General features: G+C 40.9%; 1 protein-coding gene across 1 annotated transcript in view; it reads left to right on the top strand.

Annotated features, from left to right (window-relative positions):
* LOC124707228 (uncharacterized protein YfhR-like) overlaps positions 1-18,735 on the top strand; it is a 39,326-nt gene that overhangs the window by 12,189 nt on the left and 8,402 nt on the right. The gene's annotated exons all lie outside the window — the stretch shown is intronic.

The raw sequence follows: 18,735 nt of genomic DNA, 5'->3' as shown, positions 1-18,735 counted from the left end.
GCCACAACACATGTGTTTGGTTGTCATTTTGGGCTCCCTGACAAGAGCTTCTCCTCCCCACATTCAAATATGGTGACCTTACCATCATATGACGGCACACAAACAGCTCAAACACGATCATAAGCACAACAAACACTTATACACATCGAACAGAGTACTTCACAGTTCCTAATCTAGCGTCAGAGTGGTAAGACGCTTGCCTAAACCTGGGGGCAGACTCCCCATGTCCAAAAGCAGTGTTCAAAAGCCTCCTAGAGGCCAGCACAACGGTGAGATATGCACAAAAGTAGTGTTTATCAGCCTCCTAGAGACCAACACAACTAACAGGATCAGACATAAATAGACCCAATGTCACTATATGGACCCAAGCATGTCTCTTCGAGATCTCATGACATTTGCGCTTTACCATAGGGGGAGTAATCCCCCGCCCCTCATTAAGCCCCAATTGCAAATTGATTTGACTATATAAGGCTAAATGATCTTATTTCAAAAAATATTTCAAAATGATTTATGATTCTTGATATATTTTGAATCATGCTCATTGTTGCTATTTACATCTTGTTTGGATTTCACTCCAATGGGTATGCCTAGAAAACCTTGTGTTTCCTACCCCATGTCTGTGCTCATCTCATCATACATCTATCTATCTATATGTACATGTCATCTTCTGAGCACACACACAAAATTGCACAAAAAATAGGGGCGAAACGAGGAAAAACAGAGTTGGCCGGTCAATGGTCCGGTCGGACCGGCCTCAGCGCCGGGCCATCCGGTCACTGGCCCGATCAACCGGGCAGCGCGCCGGTCGTGCGTCTGATTAAGTTGGGAGGAGGTTACCCCTTGGGGGTCTTCTTCCTCACTTCCCCCCTCCACCATAGACTCCATGACGCCGCCTCCTTCATCTCCACCTCTCCATAGGGCTTTCCCACCACTAGAACCCTCTCAAACTTCACCCCACCATAGATCGGGCACATTGGATCATCTCCACCAAGGGATTTGGTCCCTCTCAAGCCACACTTGGAGATCTTGAGGATTTGGCCCTCAAGCTTTCACTTCTGTTCTTCTTATTCCTTTGAGCAAGAAGAACCATGTCTTCGGGTAATTCCCTCCTCCCTCCTTCTCGTTTTCCTCACACATTGCATATTTTTGAGGAAATTTGCGAAAATTAGGGTTAGGGTTAGGGTTTGTCTAAAAGTCCTCATGCCATTAGAGTGTCTCACACCACTATGCACATGTTCCACTCTACAATGTTGTAGTATATGTACAAGTATATGAGTTTTTGCATGATTTTGACCGGCCCTCACACCGGCCGGTCCGACGCGTAGCCCGGTCGACCGGATGACAGACGGTCTCTCGTCCGGTTGGACCGGTCCGTACGCCGGGTAGCCCAGTCTTTCGCATAAATTCGTCAAAACACTTGAACATATGTTATACTCGTTGGCCTCATTATTCCTGATGACATGTACACTTATCCCACTGCTATCCTCGCTCTATTTGCTCATTCACAGGTGATTCAAGTGATGATAGCCATGGAACTGCCTCCAAGAGAGGTAGGCAAGCGAGGCCTCTAGGGTGCCGCACTAGCTCTCGCATGCCTAGCAGAGCAGCTCAGGGCAGTGTTCCAGGAAGTTCAGCTAGGGGTCGAAGCAAGTCAGTTGCCAAGAGAAAGAAAGACAAACGTGCAGTTGAGCATGATGATCTTATTGAGAGATTGCCAACATTCAACGTTGGCACATTGTAATAACCCAGAACATAGGAACAACGAAGGGTAGATTTAGAAATGGGATGTGCATTTCATCGCAAAACGGGGGAAATTTTCGCGCCTTATTGCAACTAAACCTAAGAGGGATCGAGGTTCTCTCTCATTTTGCATTTAGGGTTAGGCAATGTGAGTTAGAGTAATTTCGACATGATCTCTTTTGTATCTTGTTGATTTGGGGAATGAATTTATTTGACAAGTGTTAATACATTGAACAATAAGCATTGAGCAATATAAATAATGAACTCATAATTCAAACACAACTTATAAATTCAAATGACTTTGAATTTTAAATTGAATATTAAATACAATATTTAATTCAGAATTTAAACATTACATAAATCAAAAGCTCATAAACAAAAACTTGAGCTTTATTGATCATCAACACAGAATACATAGTCTTTACAATATTCTTGATACAAGAATTGATGTATATTAAAAAAAAACAGAAATAAAAAAAGGAGAATTACAAGATTTTCCTAAACTAAAACCTAGACTAAATGCTGGAAGAACATCTTCTGGTCATATTCACCTTCAAACCTGCAAAACAAATAACAGGTACTAGCCAGAATATAAGTATTAGAAATTCAGTTTGGACAGTTAACAACAATCACTGAAATTTAGTTTGGACAGTAAAATTTGACACTGCACACTTGTGCTTGTCCAAAACCTGGACAGCACAAGATAGGAATAGGCAGACCAACACTGAGCAGGCCACAAGGGGCTCAAGTTTCCACATATGAAGGCTGTTGCTAACCAAGCAACAGCAAGGCAATGCAAGGGATGAGTCACAAAGTAACCAGGCCTTGTGTGTCATGGCCAGAGTAAAAGTAGAGATGATATAAAAGGATTACAAACCCTAGAACCAGTGCACAGTCGACCAGATAAGATTCACCAAGTAAGGGTGAAGTTAGAGCAACACATAGTTCATCCAGTTCTTGCTCAAGAACAGCACCAACACACACAAAACCTCAGCCATCAGAAATCATGGTGACCTAGAGGATCAACCAGAATCTGGAGGTGAAGGGCTTTGCACAAACCACAAGACTGCAACAACAAAATATTTCATACTAGGAGCTGGAACAAGGTATACCAAGTTCCTGGACAGATCCAGTGGATCTGATCCATCATATGAGCATGATATAATCATGGGAGTGAGAAGATGCTCAAAAGGGGGTAGATCATCACTTGGTTTTCACCAAGGATTACTGCCAGTCAAAAGCTACTAAAAATTTAAAGCATCTAGGTACAGATCCTGTACACAGAAACTAGCACATATGCACAGATGCACACACTAGCCAGATTAGATGCACAGATAGCACCAGTAGATGGCAAGGATTAGCAGCTAAGACTACACAGTAAATCCTAAGCTATGAACCATCAGTAACCCTAGATTTTCATCAGGCAGGCATATTGGCATTCATATCAAGTATGATCCCCAAATATGCAAGCAAAGGTTGAGTAGCCACAAGATCCAACTAACTAAGTGAGCAACCAATCAGTAGCAAGGCTACTGAGGTCACATCACACTTAGCATCAATTAAAAGGAAGCCAAACCTAGCACATCATTATCCAGGAATGGATTCAGGTTCAATTGCTTGCTAAACACTCATGAATAGCCAAATCATTTGCAAGCAAGTTATTTAAATCATTACTGCATAAGCAGTTCATCATAATTTAATTAATACAAGCATGAATTTATCAAGATCCATGCTTAGCACTGACAGTAACATGCTATTAAGCAACACAGTTTAATCACTGTACCCTAGCCACTGGAGCAAGTCCAGTAGCTTAAGTAAGCAACAGCATAGTGATGCTTGAGCATCAGCATCACAAGGAAATTGAATCACTTAGCCACAGTATTAATCAGTAAGACATCACTGACATTGAATTGATCAAATGGATCAATAGCTTACACAGGAGGCACAGAAGCACCTCACAGGCACCACTGGCACTCACAAGTGTCACTGATGCACAGCAGCACACCTAGACAAGCAAGTATGGATTGCCAGTAAGCATAACAAGCTCATAAGCATGAACAGCATAGCATAGCAAGCTTGTAAGCAAGTACAGAGTAGCATAGCAATACCAGAGCATGCTAGGAGCAGCAGACAAGCAACAAATGGCAGGCAAAGGAAGCAAAGCAACACTGGCCAGTACCAGAAATTTGTAGATGGGCCATAATTTACAGAAAATAGAAGCACATATAGCTCAGGTAGCTATTGCAGGGATCTGTATGATCATAGGATCATCAGAGAGCAGTAGAACAAAAGGAGGAAGAAGCACAGTAGCTTGGGAGGAGCTCAGTCATGGAAAGGAGAAGGAGGAGAAGCAGCACACACTTACATGCGCCTGGTGGCAGAGGCTATGGCATGGCGAGGCAGTGCTCGCGCGGCCATAGCAGCTGCAAAGCCAGGGTAGGCGCCGGCGTTACGCCGACGAGCACGAACACCACCACAGCAACACGGCACGGAGACGACGGCACAGGTACTGCGAGCAGCACCTGCGCCAGGTCGGTCTCAGGAGCGCGCACGTCGACGGCGAGGGCGAGGGTCACCGGAGACCACCAAATCGCCCAAGGCGATTCTCCAGTGGATCCAGAGCGGAGGCGATTCGCCAGGAGAGAAAGAAATCGGAGGGACCACGCGGACGGATCGATAGATCGTCTCGCGGCGGTCAAGATCCGGTAGGTGGCTACAGCAGGGGAACAAGGAGATGGCCGGAGCAGGGCGGCGGCCATGGCGGCGACGCCATCGCCACGGGCGTCGCGAGAGGTTAGGGTTAGGACGAGTGAGAGAGAGGGACGCGTGAGTGAGCGAGGTGGGCCGCTCCGGCGCCACCGAACCACTATGGGACATGCCTTAGTGGGCTGTCCCATGGGCTTAGATTAGTGGGCTGGGCCCAATAAGGTCCAGGGGGTATTTTAGTCTTTTAACATTTACTAAAAAGCCCAAAACTTTACCAAATTTTAATAAATCAAATACAACTCTAAAAATTCATTAAAAATTGGATTAATGAATGAAAAATAAACCTTAACAAAAATAAAATATGAAATGGAGTTTATGAAACAAATTCAAAATTATGAATTTTCAGAATTTAAATAATCACTTGGAATTTTAAACTATTATTCCTTGTATTTAAAATTCAAGGAAAAATATCAAATAAGTTCAAATACTTATTTTCAAACATTTCAAAATGAAATTCTAATATTCCAAGTCATTTCTATTGCAAAGGGTATTTTTCCAAGAAAAATACTATATTCCTTTTTATTCCAAAAACTATAGAGATAACTCTATAATTTCAAATTATTTTTGGAATGACTAAGGAAATCCTCAAGTAAAATAGTTTTACTTTGAATTGTTGTACTTTGTGTGAATTACAATGATTAATACTTTTAAATCAATTGTAAATTACTGTCGAAGACATAAATCTTAAACGCAAACCTAAATTGAGATAACTCAGCAGGGTAAAGGGATCCAACATAAAATAATACATCCATGATTGCATTATTTGGATTTTATAACATTGTCTTTACCGGACAATGATGCTTCTTACAGAACCCGAGGTTCGAGTTCCATCAATCGCATTGAACCGCACTATCTCGCAGTCCACGAGCAAGTTCACCCTTGCTCATACCAACTTGAGTATTTTCTATTACTTTAATGCAAAGCTATATACTTATCACTCCTGCATCGCAAATGAAATGTTACTTTCCAACTATGAATATGACTATGTGGATGGCAATGGAACCATGGTATGTGTTGATATGGTGGAGGTTCCATTGCAATGGGTTATATCACTCTAGGATTAATTACCAATGCCGTCCAGTGATTCTAGCGCCGTACAAACCGCGTTGACCATTGATACGTCTCCGACGTATCGATAATTTCTTATGTTCTATGCCATATTATTGATGATACCTACATGTTTTATGCACACTTTACGTCATATTCGTGCATTTTCTGGAACTAACCTATTAACAAGATGCCGAAGTGCCGGTTCTCGTTTTCTGCTGTTTTTGGTTTCAGAAATCCTAGTAACGAAATATTCTCGGAATTGGACGAAACGAAGACCCAGGGGCCTATTTTTCCACGGAGCTTCCGGAAGACCGAAGAACATACGAAGTGGGGCCACGAGGTGGCGACACCACGTGGCGGCGCGGCCCGGGGGGCCCGCGCCGCCCTATGGTGTGCCCCCTCGTCCGGCCCCCGACTCGCCCTTCCGCCTACTTAAAGCCTCCGTCGCGAAACCCCCGAGGCGAAAAACCACGATACGGAAAACCTTCCGGAGACGCCGCCGCCGCCGATCCCATCTCGGGGATTCCGGAGATCTCCTCCGGCACCCTGCCGGAGAGGGGATTCATCTCCCGGAGGACTCTACACCGCCATGGTCGCCTCCGGAGTGACGAGTGAGTAGTTCACCCCTGGACTATGGGTCCATAGCAGTAGCTAGATGGTTGTCTTCTCCTCATTGTGCTTCATTGTCGGATCTTGTGAGCTGCCTAACATGATCAAGATCATCTATCTGTAATTCTATATGTTGTGTTTGTCGGGATCCGATGGATAGAGAATACCATGTCATGTTAATTATCAAGTTATTACATATGTGTTGTTTATGATCTTGCATGCTCTCCGTTATTAGTAGAGGCTCTGGCCAAGTTGATGCTAGTAACTCCAAGAGGGAGTATTTATGCTCGATAGTGGGTTCATGCCCGCATTGACACCTGGGGAGTGACGAAACCCCTAAGGTTGTGTTGTGCTTGTTGCCACTAGGGATAAAACATTGGCGCTATGTCCGAGGATGTAGTTGTTGATTACATTACGCACCATACTTAATGCAATTGTCCGTTGCTTTGCAACTTAATACTGGAGGGGTTCGGACGATAACTTCGAAGGTGGACTTTTTAGGCATAGATGCGAGTTGGATGGCGGTCTATGTACTTTGTCGTAATGCCCAATTAAATCTCACTATACTTATCATGTCATGTATGTGCATTGTTATGCCCTCTCTATTTGTCAATTGCCCGACCGTAATTTGTTCACCCAACATGCTTTTATCTTATGGGAGAGACACCTCTAGTGAATTGTGGACCCCGGTCCATTCTTTTAATACTTGAAATACAAATCTGCTGCAATACTTGTTTTTACTATTTTCTCTGCAAACAATCATCTTCCACACAATACGGTTAATCCTTTGTTACAGCAAGCCGGTGAGATTGACAACCTCACTCGTTTCGTTGGGGCAAAGTACTTTGGTTGTGTTGTGCAGGGTTCCACGTTGGCGCCGGAATCCCCGGTGTTGCGCCGCACTACATCCCGCCGCCATCAACCTTCAACGTGCTTCTTGGCTCCTCCTGGTTCGATAAACCTTGGTTTCTTTCCGAGGGAAAACTTGCTGCTGTGCGCATCATACCTTCCTCTTGGGGTTGCCCAACGAACGTGTGAAATACACGCCATCAAGCTCTTTTTACGGCGCCGTTGCCGGGGAGATCAAGACACGCTGCAAGGGGAGTCTCCACTTCTCAATCTCTTTACTTTGTTTTTGTCTTGCTTTATTTTATTTACTACTTTGTTTGCTGCATTATATCAAAACACAAAAAAATTAGTTGCTAGCTTTACTTTATTTACTTGTCTTGTTTGCTATATCAAAAACACAAAAAAATTAGTTTACTTGCATTTACTTTATCTAGTTTGCTTTATTTACTATTGCTAAAATGGCCAACCCTGAAAATACTAAGTTGTGTGACTTCACTAGCACAAATAATAATGATTTCTTATGCACACCTATTGCTCCACCTGCTACTACAGCGAGAATTCTTTGAAATTAAACCTGCTTTACTTGAATCTTGTTATGCGAGAGCAATTTTCCGGTGTTAGTTCCGATGATGTCTGCTGCCCATCTCAATAATTTTGTTGAACTATGTGAAATGCAAAAATATAAAGATGTAGATGGTGACATTATAAAATTAAAATTGTTCCCTTTCTCATTAAGAGGAAGAGCTAAAGATTGGTTGCTATCTCTGCCTAAGAATAGTATTGATTCCTGGACTAAATGCAAGGATGCTTTTATTGGTAGATATTATCCCCCTGCTAAAATTATATCTTTGAGGAGTAGCATAATGAATTTTAAACAATTGTATAATGAACATGTTGCTCAAGCTTGGGAAAGAATGAAATCTTTGGTTAAAAATTGCCCAACCCATGGACTGACTACTTGGATGATCATCCAAACCTTCTATGCAGGACTAAATTTTTCTTCACGGAATTTATTGGATTCAGCTGCTGGAGGTACCTTTATGTCCATCACTCTTGGTGAAGCAACAAAGCTCCTTGATAATATGATGATTAATTACTCCGAATGGCACACGGAAAGAGCTCCACAAGGTAAGAAGGTAAATTCTGTTGAAGAATCCTCTTCCTTGAATGATAAAGTTGATGCTATTATGTCTATGCTTGCGAATGATAGGACTAATGTTGATCCTAATAATGTTCCATTAGCTTCATTGGTTGCCCAAGAAGAACATGTTGATGTAAACTTCATTAAAAATAGTAATTTCAACAACAATGCTTATCGGAACAATTCTAGTAATAACTATAGGCCATATCCTTATAATAATGGTAACGGTTATGCTAATTCTTATGGGAATTCTTACAACAATAATAGGAATACACCCCCTGGACTTGAAGCCATGCTTAAAGAATTTATTAGTACACAAACTGCCTTTAACAAATCTGTTGAGGAAAAACTCAATAAAATTGATATTCTTGTTTCTAGAGTTGATAGTCTTGCCTCCGATGTTGATCTTTTGAAATCGAAAGTTATGCCTAATATGGATATTGAAAATAAAATTGTTACTACAGCAAATGCCATCCAAGTTAGAATTAATGAGAATATAAGATTAATGGCTGAACTGCGTGCTAGGTGGGATAGAGAAGAAAATGAAAAACTAGCTAAAAAGGAAAATGTAGCTAAAGTTTGGACTATTACCACCACTAGCAAAGCTAATGATTCATATGTTGCTGCACCTCCTACTATCAATGGTGAAATAATTGGTGTTGGCAATACTTCTACTCCTAGTGCAAAGCGCGCAAAATTACCTGAAACTGCTAAAACTGCTGAAACTGCCTGTGATAAAACTGCTGAAATTTTTTCCAACCTTGGGGATGATAATCCCATTGCTTTAGATTGTAATGATTTAGATTTTGATGATTGCCACATCTCTGAAGTTATAAAGTTCTTGCAAAAACTTGCTAAAAGTCCCAATGCTAGCGCTATAAATTTGGCTTTCACAAAACATATTACAAATGCTCTCATAAAAGCTAGAGAAGAAAAACTAAAACTTGAAACTTCTATTCCTAGAAAGCTAGAAGATGGTTGGGAGCCCATCATTAAAATGAGAGTGAAAGATTTTGATTGTAATGCTTTATGTGATCTTGGTGCAAGTATTTCTGTTATGCCTAAAAAAGTCTATGATATGCTTGACTTGCCACCATTGAAAAACTGTTATCTGGGTGTTAATCTCGCTGATAATGCTAAAAAGAAACCTTTGGGGAAAGTTGATAATGTTCATATTGTGGTTAACAATAACCTTGTCCCCGTTGATTTTGTTGTCTTGGATATTGAATGCAATGCATCTTGCCCCATTATATTGGGAAGACCTTTTCTTCGAACCGTTGGTGCTACTATTGATATGAAGGAAGGTAATATTAAATATCAATTTCCTCTCAAGAAAGGTATGGAACACTTCCCTAGAAAGAGAACGAAGTTACCTTATGATTCTATCATTAGAACAAATTATGATGTTGATGCTTCATTTCTCGATAATACTTGAGATACACTTTCTGCGCCTAGCTGAAAGGCGTTAAAGAAAAGCGCTTATGGGAGACAACCCATGTTTTTACTACAGTATTTTTGTTTTATATTTGTGTCTTGGAAGTTGTTTACTACTGTAGCAACCTCTCCTTATCTTAGTTTTATGTTTTGTTGTGCCAAGTAAAGTCTTTGATAGAAAAGTAAGTACTAGATTTGGATTACTGCGCAGTTCCAGATTTCTTTGCTGTCACGAATCTGGGTCTATCTCCCTGTAGGTAGCTCAGAAAATTAAGCCAATTTACGAGCATGATCCTCAGATATGTACGCAACTTTCATTAAATTTGAGCATTTTCGTTTGAGCAAGTCTGGTGGCCTAATAAAATCCATCTTTACGGACTGTTCTGTTTTGACAGATTCTGTCTTTTATTTCGCATTGCCTCTTTTGCTATGTTGGATGAATTTCTTTGATCCATTAATGTCCAGTAGCTTTATGCAATGTCCAGAAGTGTTAAGAATGATTGTGTCACCTCTGAACATGTGAATTTTTATTATGCACTAACCCTCTAATGAGTTGTTTCGAGTTTGGTGTGGAGGAAGTTTTCAAGGATGAAGAGAGGAGTATGATGCAATATGATCAAGGAGAGTGAAAGCTCTAAGATTGGGGATGCCCCGGTGGTTCACCCCTGCATATTCTAAGAAGACTCAAGCGTCTAAGCTTGGGGATGCCCAAGGCATCCCCTTCTTCATCGACAACATTATCAGGTTCCTCCCCTGAAACTATATTTTTATTCCGTCACATCTTATGTACTTTGCTTGGAGCGTCGGTTTGTTTTTGTTTTTTGTTTTGTTTGAATAAAATGGATCCTAGCATTCACTTTATGGGAGAGAGACACGCTCCGCTGTAGCATATGGACAAATATGTCCTTAGGCTCTACTCATAGTATTCATGGCGAAGTTTCTTCTTCGTTAAATTGTTATATGGTTGGAATTGGAAAATGCTACATGTAGTAACTCTAAAATGTCTTGGATAATTTGATACTTGGCAATTGTTGTGCTCATGTTTAAGCTCTTGCATCATATACTTTGCACCCATTAATGTAGAAATACTTAGAGCTTGCTAATTTGGTTTGCATATTTGGTTTCTCTAGAGTCTAGATAACATCTAGTATTGAGTTTTGAACAACAAGGAAGACGGTATGGAGTCTTATAATGTTTACCATATGTCTTTTATGTGAGTTTTGCTGTACCGTTCATCCTTGTGTTTGTTTCAAATAACCTTGCTAGCCTAAACCTTGTATCGAGAGGGAATACTTCTCATGCATCCAAAATACTTGAGCCAACCACTATGCCATTTGTGTCCACCATACCTACCTACTACATGGTATTTATCCGCCATTCCAAAGTAAATTGCTTGAGTGCTACCTTTAAAATTCCATCATTCACCTTTGCAATATATAGCTCATGGGACAAATAGCTTAAAAACTATTGTGGTATTGAATATGTACTTATGCACTTTATCTCTTATTAAGTTGCTTGTTGTGCGATAACCATGTTTACGGGGACGCCATCAACTATTCTTTGTTGAATATCATGTGAGTTGCTATGCATGTCCGTCTTGTCCGAAGTAAGAGAGATCTACCACCTTCATGGTTGGAGCATGCATGTTGTTAGAGAAGAACTTTGGGCCGCTAACTAAAGCCATGATTCATGGTGGAAGTTTCAGTTTGGACATATATCCTCAATCTCATATGAGAATAATAATTGTTGTCACATGCTTATGCATTAAAGAGGAGTCCATTATCTGTTGTCCATGTTGTCCCGGTATGGATGTCTAAGTTGAGAATAATCAAAAGCGAGAAATCCAAAATGCGAGCTTTCTCCTTAGACCTTTGTACAGGCGGCATGGAGGTACCCCATTGTGACACTTGGTCAAAACATGTGCATTGCAAAGATCCGGTAGTCCAAGTTAATTAGGACAAGGTGCGGGCACTATTAGTATACTATGCATGAGACTTGCAACTTGTAAGATATAATGTACATAACTCATATGCTTTATTACTACCGTTGACAAAATTGTTTCATGTTTTCAAAATAAAAGCTCTAGCACAAATATAGCAATCGATGCTTTCCTCTTTGAAGGACCATTCTCTTTACTTTTATGTTGAGTCGGTTCACCTATCTCTCTCCACCTCAAGAAGCAAACACTTGTGTGAACTGTGCATTGATTCCTACATACTTGCATATTGTACTTGTTATATTACTCTATGTTGACTATTATCCATAAGATATACATGTTACAAGTTGAAAGCAACTGCTGAAACTTAATCTTCCTTTGTGTTGCTTCAATACCTTTACTTTGATTTATTGCTTTATGAGTTAACTCTTATGCAAGACTTATTAATACTTGTCTTGAAGTACTATTCATGAAAAGTCTTTGCTATATGATTTACTTGTTTACTCATGTCATTACCATTGTTTTGATCGCTGCATCCACTACATATGTTTACAAATAGTATGATCAAGGTTATGATGGCATATCACTTCAGAAATTATCTTTGTTATCGTTTTACCTGCTCGGGACGAGCAGAACTAAGCTTGGGGATGCTGATACGTCTCCGACGTATCGATAATTTCTTATGTTCTATGCCATATTATTGATGATACCTACATGTTTTATGCACACTTTACGTCATATTCGTGCATTTTCTGGAACTAAGCTATTAACAAGATGCCGAAGTGTCAGTTCTCGTTTCTGCTGTTTTTGGTTTCGAAATCCTAGTAACGAAATATTCTCGGAATTGGACGAAACGAAGACCCGGGGCCTATTTTTCCACGGAGCTTCCAGAAGACCGAAGAACATACGAAGTGGGGCCACGAGGTGGCGACACCACGTGGCGGCGCAGCCCAGGGGGGCCCGCGCCGCCCTATGGTGTGGCCCCCTCGTCTGGCCCCCGACTCTGCCCTTCCGCCTACTTAAAGCCTCCGTCGCGAAACCCCTGAGGCGAAAAACCACGATACGGAAAACCTTCCAGAGACGCCGCCGCCGCCGATCCCATCTCGGGGGATTCGGAGATCTCCTCCGGCACCCTGCCGGAGAGGGGATTCATCTCCCGGAGGACTCTACACCGCCATGGTCGCCTCCGGAGTGATGAGTGAGTAGTTCACCCCTGGACTATGGGTCCATAGCAGTAGCTAGATGGTTGTCTTCTCCTCATTGTGCTTCATTGTCGGATCTTGTGAGCTGCCTAACATGATCAAGATCATCTATCCGTAATTCTATATGTTGTGTTTGTCGGGATCCGATGGATAGAGAATACCATGTCATGTTAATTATCAAGTTATTACATATGTGTTGTTTATGATCTTGCATGCTCTCCGTTATTAGTAGAGGCTCGGCCAAGTTGATGCTAGTAACTCCAAGAGGGAGTATTTATGCTCGATAGTGGGTTCATGCTCGCATTGACACACGGGGGAGTGACAGAAACCCCTAAGGTTGTGTTGTGCTTGTTGCCACTAGGGATAAAACATTGGCGCTATGTCCGAGGATGTAGTTGTTGATTACATTACGCACCATACTTAATGCAATTGTCCGTTGCTTTGCAACTTAATACTTGGAGGGGTTCGGACGATAACACTGAAGGTGGACTTTTTAGGCATAGATGCGGTTGGATGGCGGTCTATGTACTTTGTCGTAATGCCCAATTAAATCTCACTATACTTATCATGTCATGTATGTGCATTGTTATGCCCTCTCTATTTGTCAATTGCCCGACTGTAATTTGTTCACCCAACATGCTTTTATCTTATGGGAGAGACACCTCTAGTGAGCTGTGGACCCCGGTCCATTCTTTTAATACTTGAAATACAAATCTGCTTGCAATACTTGTTTTTACTATTTTCTCTGCAAACAATCATCTTCCACACAATACGGTTAATCCTTTGTTACGGCAAGCCGGTGAGATTGACAACCTCACTTGTTTCGTTGGGGCAAAGTACTTTGGTTGTGTTGTGCGGGTTCCACGTTGGCGCCGGAATCCCTGGTGTTGCGCCGCACTACATCCCGCCGCCATCAACCTTCAACGTGCTTCTTGGCTCCTCCTGGTTCGATAAACCTTGGTTTCTTTCTGAGGGAAAACTTGCTGCTGTGCGCATCATACCTTCCTCTTGGGGTTGCCCAACGAACGTGTGAAATACACGCCATCAACCATGAGATCATAGCTACGCCAAGTTCGTGATCACACTGTCACCATTACAGTGAAGGACGAATAGACTGCTTGTGCGATACGTCTCCAACGTATCCATAATTTCCGATGTTCCATGCTTGTTTTATGACAATACTTACATGTTTTGCTTGCACTTTATGATGATTTCATGCATTTTCCGGAACTAACCTATTAACAAGATGCCACGGTGCCGAGTTCATGTTTTTCTGCTTGTTTTTGGTTCCGAGAAAGGCTGTTCGGGCAATATTCTCGGAATTGGACGAAATCGAACGACCAAACCTCCTATTTTTCCCGGAAGCGTCCGAGACACCGAAGGAGAGTCGGAGGCGAGCCAGGGGGGCCCCACACGACAGGGCCGCGCGGGCTCCACCCTGGCCGCGCCGGCCTATGGGGAGGAGGCCCCGTGGCCCCTCCGACTCCGCCTCTTCGCCTATTTAAGCCCTTTCGACCTAAAAACGCGATACCGATTGACGAAACTCCAGAAAGACTCCAGGGGCGCCGCCGCCATCGCGAAACTCCAATTCGGGGGACAGAAGTCTCTGTTCCGGCACCCGCCGGGACGGGGAAGTGCCCCGGAAGCCATCTCCATCGACGCCACCGCCTCCATCATGCTCCGTGAGTAGTTCCCCCATGGACTACGGGTTCTAGCTGTAGCTAGTTGGTACTCTCTCTCCCATGTACTTCAATACAATGATCTCATGAGCTGCCTTACATGATTGAGATCCATCGATGTAATCGGTGTTGTGTTTGTTGGGATCCGATGGATGATACATTATGATTAGTCTATCTATAAAGTTTGTGAAGTTATTGTTCTTTGCAATCTTGTTATGCTTAATGCTTGTCACTAGGGCCGAGTGGCATGATCTTAGATTTAAGCTCTATACTTATTGCTTAGATTGTATCTACAAGTTGTATGCACATGTCTATGTCCGGAACCAAAGGCCCCGAAGTGACAGAAATCGGGACAACTTGGAGGGATGGCGGTGATGTGAGGATCACATGTTTTCACCAAGTGTTAATGCTTTGCTCCGGTACTCTATTAAAAGGAGTACCTTAATATCCGATAGATTCCCTTGAGGCCCGGCTGCCACCGGCTGGTAGGACAAAAGATGTTGTGCAAGTTTCTCATTGCGAGCACGTACGACTATATATGGAAAACATGCCTACATAATTAATAATCTGGATGTTCTAACTTAATGCTTTGAATCCTATCAATTGCCCAACTGTAATTTGTTCACCCAACACTTGTCACTTGTTATTGGAGAGTTACCACTAGTGTAGATCGGCTAGGAACCCCGGTCCATCTTTCATCATCATATACTCGTTCTACATGACATTGGAAGTAGTATCAACTATTTTACGGTGCCATTGCTCTCATATTACTACTGCTACTGCTTGCGTATTCTTGTTACTATTGCTCTCATATTACTGCTGCTTTCACATCACCCTTGTTACTAGTGCTTTTCCAGGTGCAGCTGAATTGACAACTCCGCTGTTAAGGCTTATAAGTATTCTTTACCTCCCCTTGTGTCGAATCAATAAATTTGGGTTTTACTTCCCTCGAAGACTGTTGCGATCCCCTATACTTGTGGGTTATCAAGACTATTTTTACGGCGCCGTTGCCGGGGAGGCATAGCTCTACTCATAAGCTCACCTTGGGAGTACACTCTACCTCTCTCTCTGTTTTATTTTATTTTGTTTTGCTTAGTTTACTTTTGTCTAGTTTATTTGTGCTTAGTTTATTTCTGTCTAGTATTATTTTGCTTAGTTTACTTTTGTCTAGTTTGTTTTTGTCTTGTTTTATTTTTCTCATATACCCAAAAATCCATAAAAATTTGAAAAACCGAAAAATTAAAAACTGTTGTTATGGGAGAACCCATAACCTACTTGGAGCTTATAGAATATTATAATAATTATAGAGAATCAAGAACTGGTAAAGTAATGAGTGCTTGTGATAGAAAAATTGAATACAATTGCTAAAATCTTGCTTAAACGCCATGATATAAACTGTTGCTCTCAACGGGACACTAAACATCTTAAATTTCAATGTGGCTTTAGTGAGGAATTTTTAATTAAGAACTATAATCGGAATAGCTATATTCATTTTGGGTTTGAAGAGGTAGAACAATTTGTCATATTTATGGGAGCCTACGAGATAGAATCCTTCATGGTTAAAAATTATGAAACTTGTGTTGTTTGTAAGGACCTTAAAGATTATGTCTCTTCTATCCTTAATTTTTGCATATGAAAGTTACAGTGGTAATCCTTATATCATTGATTATAAAGAGAGACTCATTAATGCACAAGAATGCACTCACAATTTGCAGGGACCTGTGGAAGAAGAAATTGATGAACATGAAAGCTCATTGGATGAAAAAGAGGAGGAAATTGATGAACCTGAAAGCTCATTGGATGAAAAAGAAGAGGAGAGTGATGAACAAAAGGAGGAAGAATGGATTAGCTACCCATGCCAACCTTCTAATGAGAGTAACTCTTTATCTCTTACACTATTTGATTGTCCTCCATGCTTACCGAAAGAGGTTGAATGTTATGTTCATGTGGATTCTCTTGAAATATTCCCTATGAGTAAAACTTGTGAGAATAATTATGCTACTTGTTATTTATGATAATCCATGCTACTTTGATAAATCTTATGATAATGCTTTGTTTGTGCACGATGTCGAAATGCATGGTACTAAAGAATTTTGCGTAGCAAATGTTTATGATAAAGCTCTTGATGATGGTCCTATGTTACTTGATAATATTAATTGTACTACTAATGAAAATGGGATTGGAGAGTTCTTGACATTATCTATGAGTCCCATATCTCTTGAGATTGATCAACCATCTTGTTATATTATTGATAAAAGTGAGTTTGAAAGTTTTAATCCTACTATTTTTGAGCTTGATAAAAATTATGTGTTTATGGATCATGAAAAGCATGCTTTATGTGATAGTTATATTGTTGAGTTTGTTCATGAAGCTACTGAAAATTATTATGAGAGAGGAAAATATGGTTGTAGAAATTTGCATGGTACTAAAACACCTCTCTATATGCTTAAAATTTTGAAGTTACTCTTGTTTTATCTTCTTATGCTTGTCACTTTGTTCTTCATGAATTTATTTGTGTACAAGATTCCTATGCATAGGAAGTGGGTTAGACTTAAATGTGTTTTGAATTTGCTTTTTGATGCTCTCTTTTGCTTCAACTCTTATTTCTTGCGAGTGCATCATTAAAACTGCTTGAGCCCATCTTAATGGCTATAAAGAAAGCACTTCTTGGGAGATAACCCATGTGTTTATTTTGCTACTGTTTTGTTGTGTCTTGGAAGTTGTTACTACTGTAGCAACCTCTCCTTATCTTTATTTTATTGCAATGTTGTGCCAAGTGAAGCCTCTAATCGAAGGTTGATACTAGATTTGGATTTCTGCGCAGAAACAGATTTCTATCTGTCACGAATCTGGGCTGTTTTCTCTGTAGGTAACTCAGAAAATTATGCCAATTTACGTGCGTGTTCCTCAGATATGTACGCAACTTTCATTAGTTTTGAGTTTTCTGATTTGAGCAACGGAAGTACCTCTTTAAAATTCGTCTTTACTTGGCTGTTCTGTTTTGGCAGATTCTGTCTCTGTTTTTGCATTGTCTCTTGTGGACTTTAAGCAAGGCTTTCTAGACGTGGAGAGCTGTAGCTAATGTTTTATTGAGTTCTTGCAATGTGTCACTACAGGACCAAGGTGGATTCAAGTTTTTTGAGTACTAACCCCTCTAATGAAGTTTATGAGAAGTTTGGTGTGAAGGAAGTTTTCAAGGGTCAAGAGAGGAGGATGATATATGATCAAGAAGAGTGAAAAGTCTAAGCTTGGGGATGCCCCGTGGTTCATCCCTGCATATTTCAAGAAGACTCAAGCGTCTAAGCTTGGGGATGCCCAAGGCATCCCCTTCTTCATCAACTTATCGAGGTTTCTTCTATTGAAACTATATTTTTATTCGGTCACATCATATGTGCTTTACTTGGAGCGTCTGTGTGCTTTTATTTTTGTTTTTGTTTGAATAAGATCGGATCCTAGCAATCCTTGTTTGGGAGAGAGACACGCTCCGCTTTTTCATATGAACACTTGTTCTTCGTTTTACTTTTAATGTTCAATGATAAAAGTTGGAAGCTACATCACTTATGGTTATTTGGTTGGAAACAGAAAATGCCTCATATTGTCTTGAATAATTTGACACTTGGCAATTGTTTTGAGCTCTCAAGTAGATCATGATTAAGTTTTTTCATGTAGTTTAAACCTATTAGTGGAGAACTACTGTAGAGCTTGTTGAAATTGGTTTGCATGATTGGTCTCTCTTAAGGTCTAGATATTTTCTGGTAAAAGTGTTTGAGCAACAAGGAAGACAGTGTAGAGTATTATAATGCTTGCAATATGTTCTTATGTAAGTTTTGTTGTACCGGTTCATACTTGTGTTTGCTTCAAATAACCTTGCTAGCCTAAGCCTTGTATCGAGAGGGAATGCTTCTCGTGCATCCAAAACCTTGAGCCAACCACTATGCCATTTGTGTCCACCATACCTACCTACTACATGGTATTTCTCCGCCATTCCAAAGTAAATTGCTTGAGTGCTACCTTTAAACAATTCAAAATTTATCACCTCTGATTTGTGTCAATGTTTTATAGCTCATGAGGAAGTATGTGGTGTTTATCTTTCAATCTTGTTGGGCAACTTTCACCAATGGACTAGTGGCTTCATCCGCTTATCCAATAATTTTGCAAAAAGAGGTGGCAATGGGATTCCCAGTCCCAAATTAATTAACCAAAATAGACACTCCTCCATGGTATGTGATTGTTGGAGCGGCACCGAAGGATTCGGTTAGCCATGGCTTGTGAAAGCAAAGGTGGGGAGGAGTGTCATCATAATAAAACTAAAATAAAGAGGCACTCCTT

Source organism: Lolium rigidum, chromosome 4 (assembly GCF_022539505.1).
Source record: "Lolium rigidum isolate FL_2022 chromosome 4, APGP_CSIRO_Lrig_0.1, whole genome shotgun sequence".
Classification (NCBI taxonomy): Eukaryota; Viridiplantae; Streptophyta; class Magnoliopsida; order Poales; family Poaceae; genus Lolium; species Lolium rigidum.
This window is presented reverse-complemented; position numbering and strand designations above follow the sequence as displayed.